Source organism: Callospermophilus lateralis, chromosome 17, assembly GCF_048772815.1.
Source record: "Callospermophilus lateralis isolate mCalLat2 chromosome 17, mCalLat2.hap1, whole genome shotgun sequence".
Classification (NCBI taxonomy): Eukaryota; Metazoa; Chordata; class Mammalia; order Rodentia; family Sciuridae; genus Callospermophilus; species Callospermophilus lateralis.
Window position 1 is genome coordinate 24,827,459 of NC_135321.1, and position 23,575 is coordinate 24,851,033.

Below are 23,575 nucleotides of genomic sequence, written 5' to 3' on the forward strand. Positions count from 1 at the left end.
TCGCCAGGGCAGGTGACAGGGTTCCAGTGCAAAGGCTCCATCAGGGAGAGGACTCAAGAGTCTGGGTGGCTCTTACTCGGTTGCCGCGGTCATTGCCTCTCAGCGCCTGGGCTTCCCCACGTGGAGGGCACAGGCTCTGGAGGGAGGAAGAAGCTGTCTCTTCTGGAGACGGGTACGGGAGGGCAGAACCAGGGCTCCTGGTGAGGGTGGAATACAGCACCCACGGGAAGTGGGTGCAGAGAGGGCAGGCCTGGCGGGTGGGGATTTGCACGCCCCAGGAAGCTGTGGGAAGGTTCACGTGGGTGAGTCCTGAGATGTGATCACGGTTTTTAAACAATCCCCCAAATTGGGCTCTAAGTGTTGTGTTGCCTCTTGGGACCAGCTGGGCATCGTAGGCAGGGCTTTCACTGCACACTTTACTCACCTCTTCAGGACTGTTTGGATTTTTGTCTATGTCTTGCTTTTGTTATGTGTGTGTTAAAAAGCTGTTTTGAAAAATGAAGGTCTTTTCCTGACTAAGGAAATCAATTCTGTGGAGACGTGGGATATTCTGGGAAAGATGATCAATGTCAATTACTAAGTAAAAAGGACACTTTTTTTTGGAATAAATCCATTTTTATAAAAATATATCTATGTGTGAAAACATAATGTATATTAAAACAATACTGAAATTGACATTTCCTTGTTTGACCTATCTAGACATATTTTGTTTTTTCTAATGTGAACAAATATTCCATTTGTAGTTAGAAATAATTATTGATTTTAAATAAAACAGAAAAGATCTTGGGCAACTCAGCAGACTCCTTCATCCAGGGGTTGCGGTCCAGCCTTCTCCCCTCAAGTGGGTGGCCGTAGCTTCATATGACATCAGCAGTGGCATCTTTAAGAACATGAAATATGTTTTCTGTGGGAAATCATCTGACTCCAGCTCGGTGAGAATAGGGCATCTCCTAAGGGGGACATGGGACTCTAGATAAATTACAGATAGTTTGTTCATTCGTTCATTCATTCACTCATTCATTCATAAATATGTAGCAAGTGCCTCTGTACCAGGTACCATTCCACAGAGAATCACAGAGCATGGCTGATCACTTTTGCTTTGAGTTATCTTCTTTTCCATATTGATCCAATTCTTTCACCAGGGGAGAGACTCACTGAACAAGAAAGTGGCCTCAGCTAGACTCTTCTGTCACAGGGAGGCTGAGGTTGGGGCCTCAGCTGGCCTGGATGGAGGGTGAGGGGGCGTCCACCCCAGGGAGCACCCCACGGAAATCCTGCCTGTCGCCGCTGTTGACTGATGTTTTCCTGCACCAGACACTGGGATAATTGCTTATACCTATTTTAATCTCTGCAAAAAACCTTTTAAAGGCAAGAAAGCCGAGAGTCATGAAAATAAAGGGCTCAGCTCTGGGTCATGCATCTAGGGGGGAGCAGAGGCGGAAATTGAATCCACCTCTTTCTGTTTCTGAGGCCCACTGTTTCTACCTGCTCATCAACAAGCACGTTTCTGGGCTGGCGTGGGCCTTCAAGTGTTCACAAGGTCCATGAACAGCCCCAGTTCACACAGAGAAATATGCACACACATACATACCCACATACACATGCATACACACGTACACGTGCATGCACATGCAACACAGATACTCACATACATACGGACACACACAAACACACAGACAATGCAGAGATACACATAGACACACAGACAACCTAGATATACACATAGACATGCACATAGATAACCCAGACACACACATACACACACAGAAAGGCTTGAAGTGTTCTAAATATCACTCTCTGAATAAGTGACAAAATGCAGTTCTGGAAGCTTCGAAGTTACCCTGCTATTCTCAGCCTGAAGCCTCCACATCAGTGAGACGTCAGGATAATTATTTAGAAAGTCTGATGACTTGGTTGAGCTGAAGTAGTGACATAGTCCCAATAAGGACTGTGTGTGTGTGTGTGTGTGTGTGTGTGTGTGTGTGTGTGTGTATGGGGGGGGGGAGGCCAAATTAATCCCGTAAACAATAGGCGAGAGCACAGCCTTTGAGCTCTGTTGGAGAACAGGGCTTCAGCACCCTGTGCACATCTGTTGGAGAACAGGGCTTCAGCACCCTGTGCACATCTGTTGGAGAACAGGGCTTCAGCACCCAGGTGCACATCTGTTGGAGAACAGGGCTTCAGCACCCTGTGCACATCTGTTGGAGAACAGGGCTTCAGCACCCAGGTGCACATCTGTTGGAGAACAGGGCTTCAGCACCCAGGTGCACATCTGTTGGAGAACAGGGCTTCAGCACCCTGTGCACATCTGTTGGAGAACAGGGCTTCAGCACCCAGGTGCACATCTGTTGGAGAACAGGGCTTCAGCACCCAGGTGCACATCTGTTGGAGAACAGGGCTTCAGCACCCTGTGCACATCTGTTGGAGAACAGGGCTTCAGCACCCAGGTGCACATCTGTTGGAGAACAGGGCTTCAGCACCCAGGTGCACATCTGTTGGAGAACAGGGCTTCAGCACCCAGGTGCACATCTGTTGGAGAACAGGGCTTCAGCACCCAGGTGCACATCTGTTGGAGAACAGGGCTTCAGCACCCTGTGCACATCTGTTGGAGAACAGGGCTTCAGCACCCTGTGCACATCTAAAGACCCTTTCACCCCTCCCCATTCCAGACCAGTCAGGCCCCAGGGGCTTTTGTGTTGCACAAATCTCTTCCAGCTCCCGCTTCCATGGTACTAGTGTTTATCAGTTTAAATGGAATCAGATCTTTTAAAATCAGTTTGCTTTTAAAATAAGAAGCCAATGTCTCTCTTGGATTCCCATTATCAAAGAAGAAGGCAGACACAGCGCTGCTGCATTTTACAGAGTTTTTAAGCAATCCTTTACTCAGCGACAGTTTCTTCCATCCTTTCCGTAGGCCCAGTATAAGCATGGGTGCTGTGGGAAAGTCCATGTGAAAATGTCAGACTCAATTCTTGACCCCAAGAAACATATCCCCTCACTGGGGAGATGATTTGAATATTCACTGGAAAAAAACAACAACAGGTAGCATTGGGATTAAGTGGTCACAATCATTTGGTTGTGAAGATGCTCAGGAGGTGGGGATGGAGATACTCAGCAGAGAGGTGGGGTGGAGAGGGTGGCGACTGAGGTGTTTTGACAGGTGGCTGGGATTGCAATTGGGCAGGAGGGAAGCAACTCTGTCAATCAAGCCTGCAGAGCCAATTAGAGCAGCGTGCAGGGTGGCAGCGTTGCTTGTGGCCACACCACATTATTTATTATACTCCATTGCCATCTGGTTGCCACTTCTGATCAAGTTAACCCGTGTGTGTGTGTGTGTGTGTGTGTGTGTGTGTGTGTGTACGTGTGCGCACAGGTGACAGGGGCCCAGCCCTCTCGCCAGGCCTCTCTTTCCCTGGCCCATGGCAGCTCTGGTTTCTTGGCTTGAGGGAAGATAGAGGCAAAGAGATGTGCCCGTAAACTCATGTTGGGCAACTTCCCCAAATTCAGGGAAGAGACTTGCTGGAGAGGGCGGCCGGCCTGAGTGATGCTAAAATGGGACAGTTAACGTTCAGGTGTCCAAGTTTTCCGGTAGTCTCCATTTCAAGTGTCTGCTAGAAATAAAGCCCCGTTCATTTTGAGCATCTATTAAGATGGAGCCTTGCCTGCTGGGGAATGCAGGGCATCAGTCCCTGGCCTGAGTCTTCCTGGAATGCTTTTTGGCACACTTTGTCTTGTTACCAAAACCCTCCTGTGCGTCCAGCCTTCTGACCTCCGTGCCAACCCTCCAACCACGGCTCCAGTCTCGTTCCCTGTGCATCTGTGCACAGCCCAACCCCAGCTACCATGCTATTCTTGAACACGAAATGACATTTCACCCTCCCGTGTGCTCATTATAGTCCCTCAATCTGGAATAATTCTTTGCTTCACTTCTATTAAAATCCACCTCATTTGCTGAAGTTCACCATACCTGCCTCGTACTCCGAGAAGTCTTTCCGAATTGTCCTGCTGGAACTAAGGGCTTCTACTGTGTTGTGGGCTGAGAAAGGAGAGAGAATGGAGATGCTGCATGCTGGACATGAAGGTTTGGGAGATTCAAAAAGATTTGAAGCTACAGAGAGGCAGGGGAGACTTGCTTCCTGCATCTGATGACATTCCGGAAGACTTTTCCTTACAGTTGTGTGAATTGCTGGACCCTGCATTCTTGCAGAGACTGGGTGACATGGAGCCCTTGGATTTATTAGGACTTTCCAGAACAGCTGTGTTTTAGTCAGTTTTTTCGCCACTGTGACCGAAAGACCCAGCAAGAATAATTTTAGAGGAGGAAAAGTTTATTTGGGGGCTCACAGTTGCAGAGTTCTCAGTCCATGGAAGGTGGGTTTCATTCCTTGGGGCTTGAGGTGAGCATAACAAAATGGTGGAAGAGTGTGAATGAGGAAAGTAGCTAGGGGGATATGGCCACTAAGGAGGAGAGAGAGAGAGAGAGAGAGAGAGAGAGAGAGAGCGAGAGAGAGAGCGCTCTGCTCAGCAAGGACAAGATATAAACCCCAAGTCATGCCCCCAAGGACCCACCTCTTCCAGCCACACCCTGCCTGCCTACAGTTACCATCAGTTAATCCTTATCAGGGGATTAATGTACTGATCAGGTTAAATCTCTCATAACTTAATCATTTCACCTCTAAACTTTTTTACATTGTTTCACATGTGAGCTTTTGGGGAACACCTACTATCTAAGCCACAACAAGCTGAATAGTGGTTTGAAACTATGTTCACTGTGGGTAAATCCAGCCTCAGTAGCTGAGTTTGAATCCCCCCCTGACAGGTATCAGGCCTTGGATATCCAGCACCCACTGCACTGGCAAGGGTAAGGGCCTTTTCCTCGGATGGAAGGAAGTGGACATTGGGTTGGTGATGTTCTTCTCCTGGGGAGTCTCAGGATTTGCCCTCTGCTTCCCGCCTCCCCATCTGTTCTTTCCTCCTTTAAACATCTAGCCTTGAAGATTCTGGCACCTGGTAGAGAGGTGAGAAGGACGGGTTTTCCGGAGGCCAGCACAACAGCACTGGTGGTCTGTGGCATGGACGGGAAGCCTCCCAGATCAGAGTTGGGCCTTCAGTGGGTTAAGCAGGTGGGCAGCCCTGTAGGCGGACAGCGCTTCCTGATTGCAGACCGGTGGAGGCAGCGGGGATTTAGGTCGCTGCTCCTAGTTCAGGCGGCTGTGACTAGTGACTGCGCCATAAGGGGTTAAACAGTGCAGCTGAGGGTCTGTGGGGGAGAATCGGGGCAGCTGAAAAGGCCACTCTGAGAAGAGCTCTGAGGTCCCAGGAATGTGTCCGCCACACTGGCTGCCTGCAGGATCACCATGCGGGTTGGCGAGGAGCGAGGAGCCGGCAGCCAGCAGAGCTGTGCCTGTTTGAAACCACAAATCACGACTCTGCAGATACCGAGGGTTTCCTGTGTGTTTTTGGACTGCTAGCTGGAAGAGGTTAAAGGGACTTTTTGTGTGCTTCACTTACTTCTCTGTGCACATCTGCCCCTGCCCACTGCCTCCCACTCCTGATGGTTCATGCCTGCTGGGCAGGCCTGTCCTCACACAGGGTGTGTTATCAGCTTCCTGCTAGCAAGAGCCCGTAGACTTCATATGGCGTCATTCCCCTGTCTCTGGTCATCCCCCCAAATGGGATCTGTAATTGCTGAGCTATGCCAAGCCCACGGGCCGGGCTGGGAACTGAAACCCTGACCTTAGCTCCTCACCGTGGTGTTTGAGTCCAGTGATCCCAATCAGCCACATCAGAGGTCACCGATGGCTTCCTGATAGCCACACACCACAGGCCAGGGTAGGAACTGCTAGGGGCTTCATTGACCTACGGAATCCTTGAGACCCCCTCCCCCCAAAAAAAAATTGACTTCAAACTAAAAGAGATGTGCAAACCGGAAAGAAGTCAGCACTGAGCTAAGTGCCTACAAAATAATATCAGGTCCCCTGTGACTTGTGTCAGCTCCAAGTTTGTCACCTTAGCCCCATTCAGTGAAGGACGTGGGTACATGCTAGTATGACGCTATGAGGTGAGGCGCACCCCCGACCATGCCTGAGACTTGTACCCCACATTGCCACCTGGGGCACCCCTCCCAATCTGTCTCCGCATTCTAACCAAGTCCAACCACTCCAGCTGTGTGGGCTGGGGAAAACTGACCCATCAAAAATGATCCTCTTCCTGCCTTTCTGTCTCCTGGCCACTCACGTCCTCTGGCCCCCAGTTTGCAGCGTGGTGGGAGTTGCAGGGGTTACCAGGCTGGTCCTAGTGCAGGCCAATCTGTAGTAAGACTGTGCTGTGCTCACCCAGCTCACTCCCTGGGAGGGACCATGGAGCAAATGCCTGCTGCCCCACCCAGGCCCAGGTGGGGCTCATTCTTACCCTTGCTCCAGCTTTGTTCCTTATTTCTATCCTTCCTCCCTTCACCACCCCATTGAAACAGTCCCCCAGTCTGTGTCCTCCACCAGACTCTCTTTGACTTCATCCCATTGGCTCCATTTTTCTGCTCTAATTGGGGATCTTGTGATGTAAAGCTCTGTAAGGACACAGGTGGAGTCCCTCCCTCCCACCGGTTCGGACCCCTAAAACTATTCAGCCTCCAGGATGATGATGATGGTGATGCTGCTGCTGCTGCTGCTGATGATGAAGAATTTGTAGGGCTCAAGTCATGACAGGCCAGTGCTGAGCCCACCCCAAATTACCTTTTGAATATTTACATTTAAAGTCCAGACTTCATCAGTCATGAGTCGCTTTCATGCCTGGTTTCCGATATGCCAAGCTCTACAACCCGAGCAGACTCTGCTGTTTGCTGCTTACACAATATGCTAAATTCCTACCCATGCTATTTCCCCTAGACTTTATGTATTTTAAAACTTTAGAAAATCCAAAAATCTGAAACTGTAAAAAGAAATGACATCAATATGTTCTCCTAGAACCCAGGGGTGCTTAACCACTGAGCCACATCCCCAGTCCTTTTTATTTTTTATTTTGAGATAGGGTCTTGCTAAGTTGCTTAGGGCCTCACTAAGTTGCTGAGGCTGGCTTTAAACTTTTAATACTCCTGCCTCAGCCTCCCCAGCCACTGGGATTACAGACATGCACCACATGCCCGGCTTCTCCCAGTCTTGAGCTCCATGGGTTTAAAAAAGATTGCAATCAGATTAGTTTTCTATGACAGTTTTTGTTTTGGAGGATTCTATAAGGGGTTATGAATGAAGGGGACTTTTACGTTGATTTGAGTCTGGAGAGTGGAGGGTTGACAGGCTGATGATTTGATTCGTGGTTGTCAGAGACGGAGATGCTGTTGCCTCCAGTTTTGCTCAGGTTTTGGAAGTCGGTAGTGGTGAAATGCCTGTCAGTGAAGTTCACGTGTGGCCCGGCTAAGTTAAGAAGAAAATGCTAGAGCCAATTGCATTTTCTATTAGGCAATGATCAAAATGTTTACTGTCTCCTATTTTCACATCCTTCAAGGTGCCAGGTGTACTTTGAGAATGTAGAGGGGAAAAAATAATAAAGTGAACTCTTGATCTGCTGTTTATGCTGTATCATGTTAGATAGATTTTTACTTGCTGGTAAATTTGAACCTCCCTATTCTTTATTCCTCAACTTTAAATTTTAGGTAAATGTTTTCTCCTTCTTTGGAGGGCTTCTAGTGTAGTTTGTCATAATCTCATCTGTGTGTGGGGAGAGAATTTAAATGTTAGCTGGTGAGAGGAATCTCCTCCATAGCCATAACATTGATGCCTCTGAAGTCGATCATGTGGCTTTAAATTATATTGTTATCAGATTCTCTATTACTCATCCTTTTTCTTTGTGGCTTGGAGTATATGGAATTGAGTAAAAAAAAAAAGAGCATGGAAAATCTAGGTTTTTCTTATATAGGAAGGAGTGTCATTATTGAGGATGTGGGGATAGGTGGTGGGGTTTGAAGGGGTGCTGTTATATAATAGGAGCGGTCAATGGTTTTGCTTTCTTTGTTTTAAAGAGATTCTTGTACTCTCTCACTATCAAAGACAGAGAAAAGTAACTATGGCACAGTGAAGTGAGGCAGTAAGAGCCGCTTGGCCCCTCCGTCACGGCTTGTCATCTTTTAACAAGTTTTAGCAAAAGGCTTATCAACTTATGAAAAAATAATCTTCTAACCCCTGAATTTACCTCTTCAGAAGGAACCATCTTCAATTCTTGGTCCTGAATTTGGATCCTTATGTCCATATTTCTAAATAACAAACCCACATGGCTACTTCCCGGTTTTTCAGTTTTAGGCATGATCTGTTGGTTTCCCACTAGTGGAAGTGAAAGTTGAGTTCTTTTATTGCACCTGCCCTCTACCCCACATTGCAGTACTCAGCCCTTCAGCAACTGGACTGTGGTTCCTGTTGATCCTGCCCTGCCTGTGAACGCATAGAATGCCTCTTTCCACTACCCTTGGACTTGCATGCCTGTGGGAGGAATTGACGTTACATGTGACTGTCTGATTGGCTTCATCAGCGGCATGTGAGTGGAGGGACGTGTGCCACTTCTGATCAGAAGTTTAAGAGCCATTGTGTGATCTGGTTGAGGTACTCTTTTCCTTTTCTGACAAAATGGAGATGTCCCCAAAGAGGACCTGATCCTTCAGCCTAGATCCTAGAATGAACAAGACATGCAGTGCCGCCACAACTGGCTGACGGCTGTGCTTCTATGTTACATGAGTGAGAAACAGCTTTTGTTCTTGTAAGCCATTGGGACGTTTTTGTTACTGCAGTGTAACTTAGCAAAAGCTGATTGACACGTACCCCCCACCCACCTCCTAATATATTCATTTTATAATTTTGGTGGGATAAATAGGGTGTCTACCTTGTTATAACTACATAATGCTCTTCTCACATGAGCATGTCTGGGATGGCTCTTCCTTGCTTGAATCACTGTTTTTCCTAGAATTGATCTTTGCATTACTTTTGCTTATGATTTCATAACTATGAACCCAATTGCCAAATCTCTACCTGTCCTCTAAATATCTTCTCAAAATGTTCAGATTTTTTGGAGAAATCTCTCTATGTCTCTGATGTGCTCTAGTCTGGACCACTTGACCTCTATACCTGGTGCGTATCTGTCATTTGGGATCATCTTCCATCATCATCCTTGGGATTATTCGACTCTCTCCTGTGTTGAATTTTTCTATTTCCTACATCCCAAGCCTCCGCCTCCGCCTCCTCCTCCTCTTCCTCCTCTTTCTCCTCCTCCTCCTCCTCCTCCTCCTCCTCCTTCTCCTCCTCCTCCTCCTCCTTTTTCTTCTTCTTTTTCTTTTTTCTTTCGGTTATCCCCAGGTATTGCTGGAGCAGATCCTCCAGGAGCTTCCTAAATGGGCGTAAATGGGACATAAACTATTTGAAATTTTGAATGTTCACAGGTATCTTTATTCTACCATCATATTTGCTAGTTTGGCTGGGTAGAGAATTCTAGTTTGCTCATTTCTCTCTCTCTTTTTCCCTTTCTCTCATAGCTCACACTTAAGAAATGGGAGTTTTGAAGGCATTTCCCGTTGTCTTTTAGATTTCACTACCATTGAGAAGTCTGAAACTATTCCAACACTTGATCCTCTGTACATGCCTAGTTTTTGCTACCAGAAAGGAATTAAAAAAGAAAAAAAAATAGACTATTTATTTTAAAACTGTTACAACTTACAGAATCATTGTGAAGATTATTCAGAGCATTCTCATTTCGTATCTGCTTGTTCCTGTTATTAACGTCGTTTTCACAATAAACGACCCAATATTGACATATGATCATTAACTAAATTTAACTTGTTACTCAGATTTCCTTAGTTTTCCCCTGGTGTTCTTTCCTATTTCAGGATCCCATCCAGGAGACCACTGACGTTTAGTCATAATGTCTCCCTCAACTCCCCTTGGTTCTGACAGTTTTTCAGACTTTTCTTGTTTTTACCAACCTTGGTGGTTTTGAGGAGCCCTGGTCAAGTGTTTTGTAGAACGTTGCTCAACTGGGATATAGTTGGTGTTTCACTGGGGGAATGCGTTTTGGGGAAGGTGATCACGGGGTTAAGGAGTTGTGCATGATCAGCACCCCTTGTCAAGGTTCCATTCTGTCATTTCCATGGTGCTGGTCATTGTGCACTTCACCTTGACCACGTGATATGGGATAATGTTTTGCACTTATTTTTTTAGTATTTTTTAGTATTTTTAGTATTTTTCTTTAGTATTTTTTTTAGTATTTTATATTTTAGTATTATTCTTTAGCTGTAGTTGGTCACAATACCTTGGTTTTATTTATTTATTTTTCTGTGGTGCTGAGGATCAAACCCAGTGCCTTGCACATACTAGGTGAGCACTCTACCACTGAGCCACAACCCCGGCCCCTGTTTCTGCACTTTTAAGTTACTCTTTTATCCTCCTCCCTTTCTATAATTTTCTCTTTGACAGAAAATCACATGCATAGCTCACACTTAAGAATTGGGAGTTTTGCTCTACAACCTTAAGGTTGGAGTATCTACCTACCTTATTTGCAATTCTTCTGTGCTGAAGATTTATCTATTCTTTATTATTTGTTTTTTCACTCGGTTATTTATTTATTTTGCTGTAGACTCATGAATATTCATTTCATGCTTTGGATTATACTCCCATATTACTGTATTTATTTCCTTGTTAAGGTGTCCTACCTGTGGCCACCAGTAGCTCTTTTTAGTTGGCTCCTTTATTCCCTTGGCATATCCTCAACACTGGTATGGGGGAGTATGCATTTAAAAATTTTCTGGCAGGACAAGATGCTCCAGGCTCTTGTGGTATGTTTTCTACCCTGGTCCTGGAGTCAGACATTTCTCCAAGGGGCCCTCATTCCTTTTATTAGAGAATGATGCTAAAAGGATTTGGGCATTGTGCGTGCTTGTTGCTATTGATGTGTCATTGCTTCTAGATCCTTTCAGATTGTAGGATGAGGATATATGAGTGTATGTACTAACTCTTGTATATACACATATCTGTACATATTTCTAAAATTCACCCAGTAAGAAATTGGCTCCCACCCTTGGGGATCCAATGACTTACTGTCCAACTCCAGTAATTGTGTAGTCATTTGGGAATCGTTAGCCTATGTCCTCATGGAAAGCAACTTTATCAACTAGAGTGGAGTGCTGTGTGTGGCTCCTTTTGCCTTTAGTCTCATACACTCTACATTTCCAAAGCTGTTAAGGTCAATACCTTATTCTCAGCCTTTTCAGGGAATTTGTTTAGTATATTTGTAATACATTTTTTTGGTCACATTCAGTGTTCCATCCTGGGACTCCTCTGCCTTCTATATGATTTTAAAAAATATTTTCACACGTTAATGTTTATTCTGTGCTATAAAACTCTCTGGGTTTTGACAAATGCTAATGTCTTTACTCACCATTTCAATATCCTACAGAATAGTTTCATCAACCTAAACATCCCTCTACCTGTCCATCCAATCTTCTTCCCTTTCCTGAACCCTTGGTAACCAATGGTTTACAAATCTCTATCATTTTGCATTTTTGAGAATATAATATAATCAGAATAGTTTAGTATGTAGCCTTTTCAAATTGTCTTATTTCATTTTGCAATATACATGTAAGATTCATCCACATCTTCTTGTGGCTTGGTGGATCAATTCTTTTTTTGTCATTGAATAATACACCATTATATAGATGTACTACAGTTTGTTTATTCAGTTAGCTACTGAAACATCTTGGTTGTTTTCAACTTTTGGAAATTTTATGACTAAAGCTGCTGTCAGCATTCACACATAGGGTTTTATATGGGCATAAGTTTTCCTGTCAGTTGGATGCATACCTAGGAGCATGATCATATGATAAGACTGTATTTAGTTTTACTTAAAAATTTTGCTACCTTGGCTTTCAGAGTTGCTGTACTATTTTTTACCCTCACCAGCAATGACTAAGAATTCTCATTGTGCTACAGCCTTGACAGTAGTTGGTATTGTTAGTTTGGGGATTTTAGCCATTCCAACAACTTCATTGTTGTTTAAATTGAAGCTTTCTAATAATAAATTATGCTGAATATATTTTTATACTTTTTTGCCATATGTATATCTTTTTGGCATCTTGCTCATTTCTCTCTGTCTTTTTTCCTTTCTGTCTCTCTTTGTTCCTTTCTTTCAGTACTGGGGATTGAACTCAGGGGCACTCAACCACTAAGCCACATCTCCAGCCCTATTTTGTATTTTTTAAATTTAGAAACAGGGTCTCACTGAGTTGCTTAGTGCCTCGCTGTTGCTGAGGATGGCTTTGGACTCAGGATCCTCCTGCCTCAGCCTCCCAAGCCACTGGGATTATAGGCATGTACCACTGTGCTCAGATTGCTCATTTATTAATTGGGTTGTTTGTTTTCTCAATGTTGAGTCTTAAGGGTTGTTTGTGTATTTTGGATACATATTCTTTCTTTGACAAATCCTATTTATTAATTCTTCTGGTTTGGTGGAATATATATTTAAAAACTCACCACCAAACCCAATTTCATAGGTATTTTCTATATTGTTTTCATCAAAATGTTAATTTTTAATTTTAATTTAAGCCCTAGGTCCATTTTTATTTTTGTGTAAGATATAAAGTGTATGTCTAGGGGCATTTGTAGATATATAGGTAGGTAGGTGGATGGATAGACAGATATAAATAGATAGCTGTTCAATGATTCTAGCATCATCTGTTAACAAGACTATCCTTTTTTCATTAAATCGTCTCTGCTCTGACAAAGATGAGTTCAATACCTTCATGTGGACCTGTTTCTGGCTCTGTATTCTGTTATATTGGCATAGTGACTATGCTTTGCTAATACTATCTTGTCTTGATTATGATAGCTTTATAGGCAGTCTGGAAGTCAGACAATGTAAGTCCTTTAACTATGTTCTTTCTCAGTCTTATATTGACTATTCTAGATCTTTTGCTTTTCTATATAAACTCTAGAATTAATTTGTCAGTATATTCAAAACACCTTTCTGGGATTTTGATTGCAATTGAGTTGAATCTATAAAGTCAGAATGAACTGATATCTTCAATACTGAGTCTCCCAATCCATGAACATGGTATGCTTTTTGGATCCATTTTCATCATCATTTTGCTTCTCTTTTTTCTTGTTTGTTTTTTTTGGTGCTGGAGATAGAACATAGGGCCTTGGGTATGCCAAGCATGTGCTCTACCATTGACCTTCACCCCCAGCCCAGCTATGCTTGTATTTTTTTTCCTAAGGTCCCACTTGGGCAGATATTTTCTTTCTTTTTTTTTTTAAAAAATTCTTTATTTGTTTTAATTAGTTATACATGACAGTAGAATGTACTTATATACTTTGATATATTATATATAGATGGGATATAATTTTTCGTATATAGATGGGATATAATTTATCATATATAGATGGGATATTATTGCTCTTGGTAGATATTTTCAACATATAAAGTGTAGTCTTTCAATTCCAGGAATTTGGAGATGTTTTCTTTCCCTTGTTATTTATTTCTTTTTCCTGTGCCCTCTTTCTAGGACTCTCACTTAAACAGTGACCTTCTGGACTAGTTTTGTAGTTTTATTGACTTTTCCCTCCTCTTTTTCATCTTTTTGGAAGATTTCCTCTACTTTAACTTCCATCCCACTATCAAATGCTTCAGTATCATATTTTAATTTACAATAATCCTTTTTATTCCCTTTGACGATTCCTTTATACAGGATTTGGTTTTCTGGTTCTTGTTTTATGATTGTGTATTTTCTCTCTGAAGAAATTAATGATACATTTCTTTCAACTTTTCTTTTTCCTGCATAATCTCTGTGTCTTTTTCTTCCAAGTTGTTTGCTTTGGTGTCTGATGTTCAACCTCGATGTTCTCTTCTGTTGTCTGGTTATTCCTGTTTATCTGCACATATTTAAGAATTCCTGAGTGCAGTAGGGATTGATGACTGGGGGCTTCGCTGGAGAATGATTTCTTGGCCTTTTTTTTCTTCTTGTGGAATCTTCAGAATCATGAAGTCTGTCTGCTTATTTGGGAAGGTCCTCAGAAAGGGTTCACCCACCTCCCACCTGGAGGGGCAAGCGCTGAGAGTTGGTGCTCTGAGAGTCCAGGTGATGAGGACTGGAGCCAGATGCAAATAAATGCTCTTGAGTCCTCCTGTTTTTCATCATGATAGGTCTGTCCTCAACTCTGCCTGTTGTCTCTTGGTCCAGAAAGCCTTTATTTATCCTTTTCAAAGAATAACCTCTGTCTTTTGCCAGGCTGGACAGGGGGCAATCGCTGACCAGGGAAAGAACCTGAGGCTCTGACAGCTTCACAAACTGAGTGCCAGTCAATTTGCCTTATTTTACTTCTCTCCTCTTCACACCTGCTTGCAAGAGGAATTGGTACCAGCACTTTCCGAGCTGTAAAGAGAGCTTTGCAGTGTACATTGGGTTGGTTCTCAGCTTCCCCTACTGCTGACTTTGAATTCAGCTTTTTGGAATTCCTGAGCCATTTACCACTTGTTCATCTGATATCTAGCTTCCAAAATTGTGATGCTTTTGTCTCTTCTCATTCATGTGTATTTGTACTTAATGTTTTTTTTTTGGGGGGGGGGGGATTGTCATTCTAGTAGGGTTGGGGAGGAGGTAAAAGTAGATGCACGTGACTAACCAGCCATTTTTATTTCTATCCTGATTGGGTTGGGCTTGGGCTTTGGCAGTTGTAAGCAGTTTAGCAAAACCAAGGGCTTTGTGGGATGCTCTGGTGGAATGGGCTTGCCCAAGGCAGCCCTTCCTCCACCATCGGTGACCTGCATATAGGGTGAGGCTGGGACTAAGGCCCCTGGATGCTTTCAGGGAATCTTAAAAAAAAAAAATTTTCCTCAGTCTAGGCCTTTCCCTAAAGACATTATTCACATGTTTGAGTTTGAGATTCGATTAAGGACATGGAGACATGGTGGGGATGGGGAGTGTCACTAGACAACAATGTCTGCCCTCTTCATGTTTCTGTGCACCAAAGGCAGGAGGGCCCTGGCGAGTGGGGACGGGTGGGAGGCCCAGGGGGAGGGTGTCATTCTTCTGTAATTGACGAGCAGGCCAGTTTTCTTCCCTGAGGCAAGCCCAGAGCATCAGCAGAATGACAGCAGCCTTTACAGAGCCTGGCCACCTGGCTGGACAGGCCTTTCTGTGACACAAAAGCAGGGAGTGCAACTGAGAGGGGCTATACCTACCCCACACTGCAAAGACGGTCCTGAGCGACTGCCCCAGGTGCAGGCCTTGGGCTCTGTCTCCCACCCGGGGCAGGAGGCTGCTCTCCAGGGCTCTGACAGCAGTGGGGGGGACCCAGAATGTCATCGGCTGACTGACAGCTCTGCTTCCAGCAATAGGGACTGGCCTTGGGCTGATTTCAGGCAACCAAGGGCCGTCCTCAGCTCTGACACTGTGCCTGAAACAGTAATTAACCGAGTGCTGTGATCACGTGGGAGGCTAGAGTTTTCCAGAAGTCTGTCCTTTAGGGAACACCTGCTGGACGTGGGCTGGCTGGAGAGGCCCAGAAAGCTCTCCCCTCCCAATGGTTTCCTTGAGTAGACTCTAGTGCTGGGTTTTTTTTGTTTTTTTTTTTTTTAAATCCAACTTAGCAGTAGGATACATTATTCTATTTAAAATGCAAATAGCCACAAGAAGAACACATTAAACAACTATCAGTCACTAACAACTTCATTGGATCAGTTTAAAATATTCATTAAGCTGTTAGAGCTGGAAAGATTCTTAGACTGTCTCACCTTCCCAAGGATGCCGGGGCCAGCGGCAGCAACATCTGCTGGGAATTTATTGAGAATGCACCTTCTCCAGGCCCAGCCTGACTCCCTGACACAGGGACTCTGGGGTGGCCCCACCCCGCCGCTGTGTTCGTCAAGCCTTCCAGGTGATCCTGATACTTGCTGCAGTGTGAGGAGCTCTGTTCCTAAAGATGGGGAGTCAGAGAGACAATCTCAGAGGGTGCCGGACTTGCCTAAGGTCACAAAGCTGGTTGATGGCAGAACTGGGTTCCAAAGCCAAGCCTTCTGCTCCCTAGTCTGTCATTTTTAAATGACAACTGGTTGCCAGGATCCAGGAAGGAATTTTCTGCATGCAAGTCCTGGAGCAGGGACTGGCCTTGGGCTGATTGGATCCTCCTCGGGTCCTGTACATTGTCCCCAAGAAGAGGAGGGGGTTGAGGCTCAGCGTGGTCAAGTAACTGGCAGGATTTCAGTTCGGATCTCTTTTTCCTCCTCCGCACTTACCTGCATGTGTCACATACGTGCATTGCCCAGGGAGACCCTGGAGAGCAGACGTCCACAAGCTTCTGGGCAAGGGTGGGGCCCTGTGAGTGGTCATGGGGCATTCTGAGAGCAACCTTCTCTGGGGGAGGGCAGGGAGTTTGGAAGTTCTCTTCCACCCACCGTCTTCCCAGTTTTGCTTCCTGTTGTGTCCCGACTCCAGTGCACAGGGAGAGAAGGAGAGATCCGCCACCCTTGCTTGCCCCTGTCTTTCCACTGGGCCTGGGGGATTGGTTTCCTGGTTGATCCTGGGCTAGCAGCAGCCCCTACTTCTCAAGGCAGGGCTGGAGCTTTACCAAATGTGGCTTGCACACCAGGGAGGAGGGAGAGACTGCCCCCGGGCTCCTGTACACGGAGATGGAAAGGGTGCTCCTTTGGAGGAAGAAGAGAGTAAGGGCCAAAAGACAGCAAATGGGGTGGGCTGGGGAGTGCACGCAGAGCAAAACAGAAGAGGAAATTAAAGAGGCTCAAGTCTCCCTCCAGCTTCCTTCCAGCCCGCTCTGATGCATTTTTTGGCAGGGACTGGCAACCCTGGCCTGTAACTTTCCAGTCGGCCTGCTCATTGTCCTGCCCAGAAATACCAGATAAAAGGAACCACGGAATGAGGAAGAGGAGCTGGGTCTCACCCTCGGGATAGTCCACCAAGGTTAACTCTTGCAGACCGGCACCCGCACTGCTGTCTGCTGGGGTCTAGCTGGTCGAGCAGCCCTCGCCCCTGCCATGTGAAGGGGGCAGTGAGGGAAGGTGTGTCTCCAAGGAGCCCCTTACCACTGACCCGATGTCTACCCACTGCCCATCATGTGCCTGAAATCCCCCCATGAGCACCCTTCCTTGGGGGCTGCAGTGGCCCCATATTAAGGTGGAATGGAAGTAACGGCCGTCCTCGGTTGGTGACACCTTTTCAGATTTTAGTTATGCAAATGGGGGCTCCAGGAAAGGGGCCAATAACCCTGAGTGGAGAGGGCAGAAGAGCAGAGGGGATGGCAGAGTGCCTTGCCAATGCTCAGAGCCATGTCAAGTGGTGCTGCAAATGACCCCAGAGGTGATGGTGGGGGAGGGACTGCCTCACCCAGGACCGGGCAGCTGATGGGAACAAAGCTGGACAGCTTTGGCCTACGGGCTCCAACACAGAGCTCTTTGCACAATCCAGTGTGACGATGGGTTGTTCAGTTCTTCACCCCGAGCCTCCTCTTTTGCAAAGAGTCCCTGCAACTTGACTGCTGCTGTCTTTCAAGGCGACGTGGTTTTCCTCTGAAAGATTTTAGAGTGGGCTCTGTTCGTGTGGTCATGAGACATCCCGTGACATCCTCCTGAGGAGCCAGGTGTGAGGTGGGTTCTGGGGAGGCAGAGGAAAGCACTGCCCCTGCTCCTGTGGAGCTCCCGATCCAGTGGATGACACAGAAAAGTAAAATCCAAAGTGATAAGATGTAGTGTGACAAGGTGCTCCTGGAGCCATAGACGGGTGCCTCTGGTCAGGAGGAAGGGCCCCAGGGAGACATTTGAGCTGGGTATAGAACCACGAACCGTTTGCTGAGAGGATGGAGGAGATGAGAGTGGAGAGGGCAAGGGCATCCCGAGTGGAGAGGGACTCTCAGGTGGGGGAGGGAGTATGGGCCTTGGAAAGACCTGCAGATATGGGGGCGTTGTGGTCATCAGCAGAATGCGTTTAGAGAAGAGCTGAGGGCCAGGCCAGGAGACTGGCCAGAGAGGGATGATGTTGCCGGGTGGGATTCAGATGCTCGCTTAGGTAGTGGCTGATGAATAGACTAAAGGGCTTGAGAGTGGAGGTAGAGAGGCCAGGCGGAGGCTCCCACGTGCCCATGGGGAGCACTCTTCCTGCTCCAGATTTTCTCCAGGCACAACAGGTGAAGGGGACGCCTCGGGGGAGGAGAGCAGCTTTGAGACGGGAGGTGAGGAAGGTGTGTCGGTGCTCCCAGTAGGTAGTCAGGGGCTCCGGTGAGCCTGGGCTGGGATAGTCGATGTCACAGGTCCATCAGGGGTCGAGCCCTGCCAAGGTGGGGACCCTGTCTCGTGAACTCTGTGATCTTTGCACTCAGTAGGCCCTCAGTTAACCCTTGTGGTGCCTGTGAGCAGCTGGTAGAGAAATCATAGCTAGAATGAAGGGGCGCAGTGAAAGAAGGGGACAGATGGAAACGTCCTCAGAAATAGTGGCATTTAGTGGCCTGTCTTCCAAGGTAGTAAAATCTCTCTAGGGTTCCTATACTCATTGTCACCTATCCGTGTGTCTTAGGAGTAGTGAAAGCTGCCACACTGGGACAGTCGGGCGTCCTCAGAGGAGGTTCTTGCTCCCTAACCGCTGTGTGTCTGCGCTCCTGTTATTCCTGGGTCTGACTTGGCTCCCACTGCCACCTTCCACGGGTAACGGTCTGGGGAGGGACGTTCTCCTGCCCAGCTTGCCCTCCCGGTGGCCCTGCCCAATGTCAGGCCCTGAAGCCAAGCTAAGGGATGAGTGTCACAGAGCCGGACGCTGAGAGAAGACCTGAGGTCTAATTTGAATTTTGCTGCTGTCTCAGAAGGTCCTCTTCTGTCCTTGGCCTCAGTTTCCCTTTCTGTAAGTCAGGAGTTCCGTGAGCAGGGGTTTCACCGGAGATGTCCCCAGGCCCGTGCAGCCTGACATTTCCACCTCCACAGGATGGAAACGGACAGCTTCACGTCCAGTGAGGAGCAGTGCGTTCCCAATTTAACACCCTGACAATAAGTAGGCAAAGGAACCAAACAGACACTTCATGAAAGAAGAGATAAGAATGGTCAATAAATATATGAAAAAATGTCCAACATCTCTCTCAACTAGAGAAATTCAAAACGACACGGAGAATCCATCTCACTCCAGTCAGAATGGCAATTATCAAGAAAACAAGTAACAATAAATGTTGGCAGGGATGTGGGGGAAAAGGTTCACTCATACATTGCTGGTGGGACTGCAAATTGGTGCAACCACTCTGAAAAGCAGTGTGGATATTCCTCTCAGAAAACTTGGAATGGAACCACCATTTGACCGTTCTCCTACTCTTTGGCATATACCCAAAGGACTTAAAATCAACATACTATAGTGACACAGCCACATCAATTTTTATAGCAACTCAATTCACAATAGCTGAGCTACGGAACAAACCTAGATGCCCTTCAACATATGAATGGATAAAGAAAATGTGGTATATATACACAACAGAATATTACGTAGTCATAAATAAGAAAGAAATTATGGCGTTTGCCAGTAAATGGGTGGACCTGAGGCTATCATGTTAAATGAGATAAGCCAATCCCCAAAACCCAGAAGCCGAATGTTCTCTCTGATATGTGGATGCTGACTCACAATAGGTGGGGGAGGGGTGTGTGTGGTGGAGGTTCACCAGATTGGACAGGGAGTGGGGAGAAGGGAAGGCGGGTGGGAATGGGAAAGACAGGAGAATGAGTCGGACATAACTTTCCTATGCCCATATAGGAACACACTGCATTTGTAATAGGAATTCAGAACCCACCAGGAGGGGGAAAGCAGGCAAGGTGCAGGAGGTGATTTAAGCTACACCAGAGGGAGGCCATGAAGTTTCTGTACTTTTCTGTACTTAAATGTAAAGGGGGTCTGTAGGGGCATGTGGATCTGTGCACGTCACGTGGTTTTCTGGAGTGGTGGTCGGTGGCTTCCACCCATTTCTTGAAGGAGTTCATTTCCCGAAGTAGAGGAGGCCCACACACAATACCTCCAGCCCACAGCGTCTGCAGCCCAGGAACAGCCGATGAGCTCTGCCAGGCTGCAGTCCACCTTGGAGAAATCTCCAGGAGCCTCCGGGTGTTTCATTCCTAGCTGGAAAAGCACTTTCTTTCTTTCTTTCTTTCTTTCTTTCTTTCTTTCTTTCTTTCTTTCTTTCTTTCTTTTTTTCAAGTTCTACGTCACAGTAGAATGCATTTTGACATATCAGACATACGTGGAGTGTAACGTCCCACTCTTGGGTGTGTACATGATGTGGAGTGACATGGGGCCTGTGCCATCAACTGCTGTTTACATTTAAGTGCAGGAACTTCATGGCCTCCCCCTGGTGTAGCTTGAGTCACCTCCTGTGGCTTGCCTGCTCCTCCCTTCCTGGTGGGTTCTGAATTCCTATTACAAATGCAGTTCTTGTTCCTGAGCCAAACCTTGAAAGAGTCTCCAGGGCCAAAGGAAGAGTGTCAGGGGTGTTCTGTCTGACTTCACAGGAGCTGGAGGAGGCCTCTCCTGAGAGAGGCAGAAAATTACATCAGGCATAAAAAATGAGTACGAACTTAAGTGGTGACTACACACCAGGTGGGGTGTGGGGTGTGTGTGTGTGTGTGTGTGTGTGTGTTGGCACTGTTATCTTGATCAACGCTTCTCAGAGGGATTCTGTGTTTTGTTTTTTTTAATTAACCCCTTTATTTTAAGATGATCAGATGTGCAGGCAATTGTGAAAAACCATACAGAGGGATCCTATATCCCCGTCAACGTTTCCTTCCATGGCAATATCTTGTAAATTTATGGCACAGTGTTGCTGTCTGGATACAGACTGATGATGGGGCTTTACAGTGACAAACCCACCATAAGTCGGAAATATTGTAGTTGATGGTACATTTAAATCCATAACCGAGAAGACACCTGGGGTTGGTAACACAATGCACCGTGGTGTCCGATGTTCCCACTGGTGATTGTGTGGCTCACTGGGAACTGTGACTCATTGCCTTTGCCCAGTGTCTCAAGAGAGTGTTGTGTGGCACAATTGCGAGCTCAGGAAATGATAGAAATTCAAAATGTGAGCTTCAGTTTCTACTGAATCTGTACTACTTTTACTTTGTCACAAAGTAGAAAAATTATGAGTTGAACCATCATCAATGTGATACAGAACATTTCCATTGTTAGGAGAACTTCCTCCTGTTACCCTTCTGTACCTGCACCTCCTTTCTTTGCCTTCAATTTCTCCTTAACCCTTGCAAGCCATTATTCTGTACTTCTGTCACTTTAAGAATGGTTCACAAAGGGAATTGGACATAACTATTTTGGGGATTGGATTGTTTTTCCTCTTGGCATAATTCTCTGGAGATTCATCCAGGAGGAAGCATGTATCAATAATTTATCCCTTTTTATTGTTAAGTATTATTCCACGGTATGGATATACCATAGTCAGATGAACCATTCAACCATTGCAGGACATCTGGATCCCTCTTTGACTCCGGGATTACTTAGAAATTTCTTGATCGATTTCCAAATGTTTGGAGATTTTCCTGTTATCAGAAAACTGTGTGATTGAAATTCTGTTCAATTCATCGAGGTTTGTTTTATGGCCAGGATATATTCTACTTGGACATGTGATCTTCAGGCACTTGAGAATAACATACCTTCTACCATTGTTGGTCAACTGCTTTATAAATGTTGATCAGATTCTATTGGTTGATGATTTCATGGAGGATTTTATATCCTTGCTAGTTGTCCAGTTGTTTGATCAGTTGTTGAACGAGGATATAATCGTGGATTTGTCTCTTTCTCCTGTCAGTTCTATCACGTCTGCATCACATTTTGCAGCTATGTTGTTTGGTGCATACACATTTAGGATTGCTATGTCTTCTTGGTGGGGTCACTCTTTAATTATTACGTAATGTCCGTTTCTGTCTCTGGGGATTTTCTTTTCTCTGAAGTCTGTCTCAGCTCCAAGTCTGGGATACATGAGCCAAAGGAAGGTTCAGGACACTAGCATCCTGTCATTCCTCAGAGTCCAGGGTTCCTTGATGCTTGCCTTTTTTTTTTTTTTAACCTTTTACAGTCTTATTAGTCTGTTTTATGTATAATGTTCAGAGGGGTTGGTTGTACTTAGGGGAAGGAATTGGGAAAAGTGACTCTACTCCATTTCCCTAGAATTGGAAATCCTCTCCACTTCCTTTTTAAAAATTTCGACAATGTCATACGTACATTAGGGAACTTATCTGACTTGCCAGAGATTGCAGGTGGCGGCTGGTGGCCTGGGGAGGCTGTATTGAGGTAATTTCAGAGCCACGTGCAAGAGAAGTGCTGCTTTCAGAGGGGGATGAGGAGCAAGGGTGTCTGTTCCTCCCTGTCCCCGGCTGCGCCGTGGTTTGGCCCCAGGAGCTTGCCGGTGCCTTCTGAAATATCTCTAAATCCTCCTTCCTCTCTCCTGCCCTCGACCCTTGTTCATTTCAGACCTTCGTTGTTGTGACCTCTATTTTGGAGCGTTCTCCTAAACGTTGTTTTCATCATCTGTGACGCCTCCAGTCACCGCAAACTCAGTTGCTTGAAGTGATCTACATTTACTGTCTCACAGAATTCTGATGTCTTTGGGCCGGAGTCCCCGTGGGGCATGGCTGGGCCCTGAGCTTCAGGGTCTTTCATGAGGCTGCAGCCCCGGTGCCAGCCAGAGCCAGTTCTCATCCGAAGGTTCAGGGCGGGCAGGACCTGCCTTCCCGGTCAGTGGTCCTGGGCAGCATTGGGTTCCTCGAGCTGCAGGACGCATGGCCGTTTGCTTCTTCAAAGGCAGGAAGGAGCCTCTGGAGTCAGTCTACAGGAGTGACCCTCCGTCACCTTTGCCCTCAAGGGAGGGGATCCCGAGGTGTGGTTACCAGGGGCAGGGTTCAGGGGGCATCCTTAGGGTCTCCACTGTGGAGGTCATCGCCCCTTAGACGTCACCATTTGTCACCATGGAGCTAGATTAATTTTCCTAAAGCACATCTCTGATCAGTCTTCTGCTCAAAAGCCTGCATTAGTTAAAATTCAAAATTCCTTATGTAAGTATTCAAGGCTTCCTCCAAGAATGGTCTGGGGGTATCTGTCAAAACTGGGCACATTCCCTTTGACCCAGCTTTCTCCCAGAATCCTCCTTCCTCTGAGTGAAACAACAAATGCAAAAGTGTAGACCCTGCAGAACTGTTTGAAACAGCAAAAAGTTGGAAGCAGTTTGAAAATGGAGGGGCCGGTTAAACACACCACTGTATACCCACACAGTGGAATACTACACAGCCGTAAACAGGAATAAACACAGCTCTTTCTAGATCTGTGTAGCATGATCTATGCCAGTGGTTCCCACAGTGTGGTCCCTGGACCAGAAACATCCACATCATCTGAAAACTTGTTGGGAGTGTGCATCCTTGGCCCCACCTCAGACCTCCTGACTCAGAGACTGTAGGATGGACCCAGCAATCCGTGTTTTAGCAACCTGGCCAGGTCACTTCTCATGCATACTCCATTTTGAGAACTGTTGATTTACAGGTCTTATAATTAAATGGGAAATGGCAGAACAGTGTA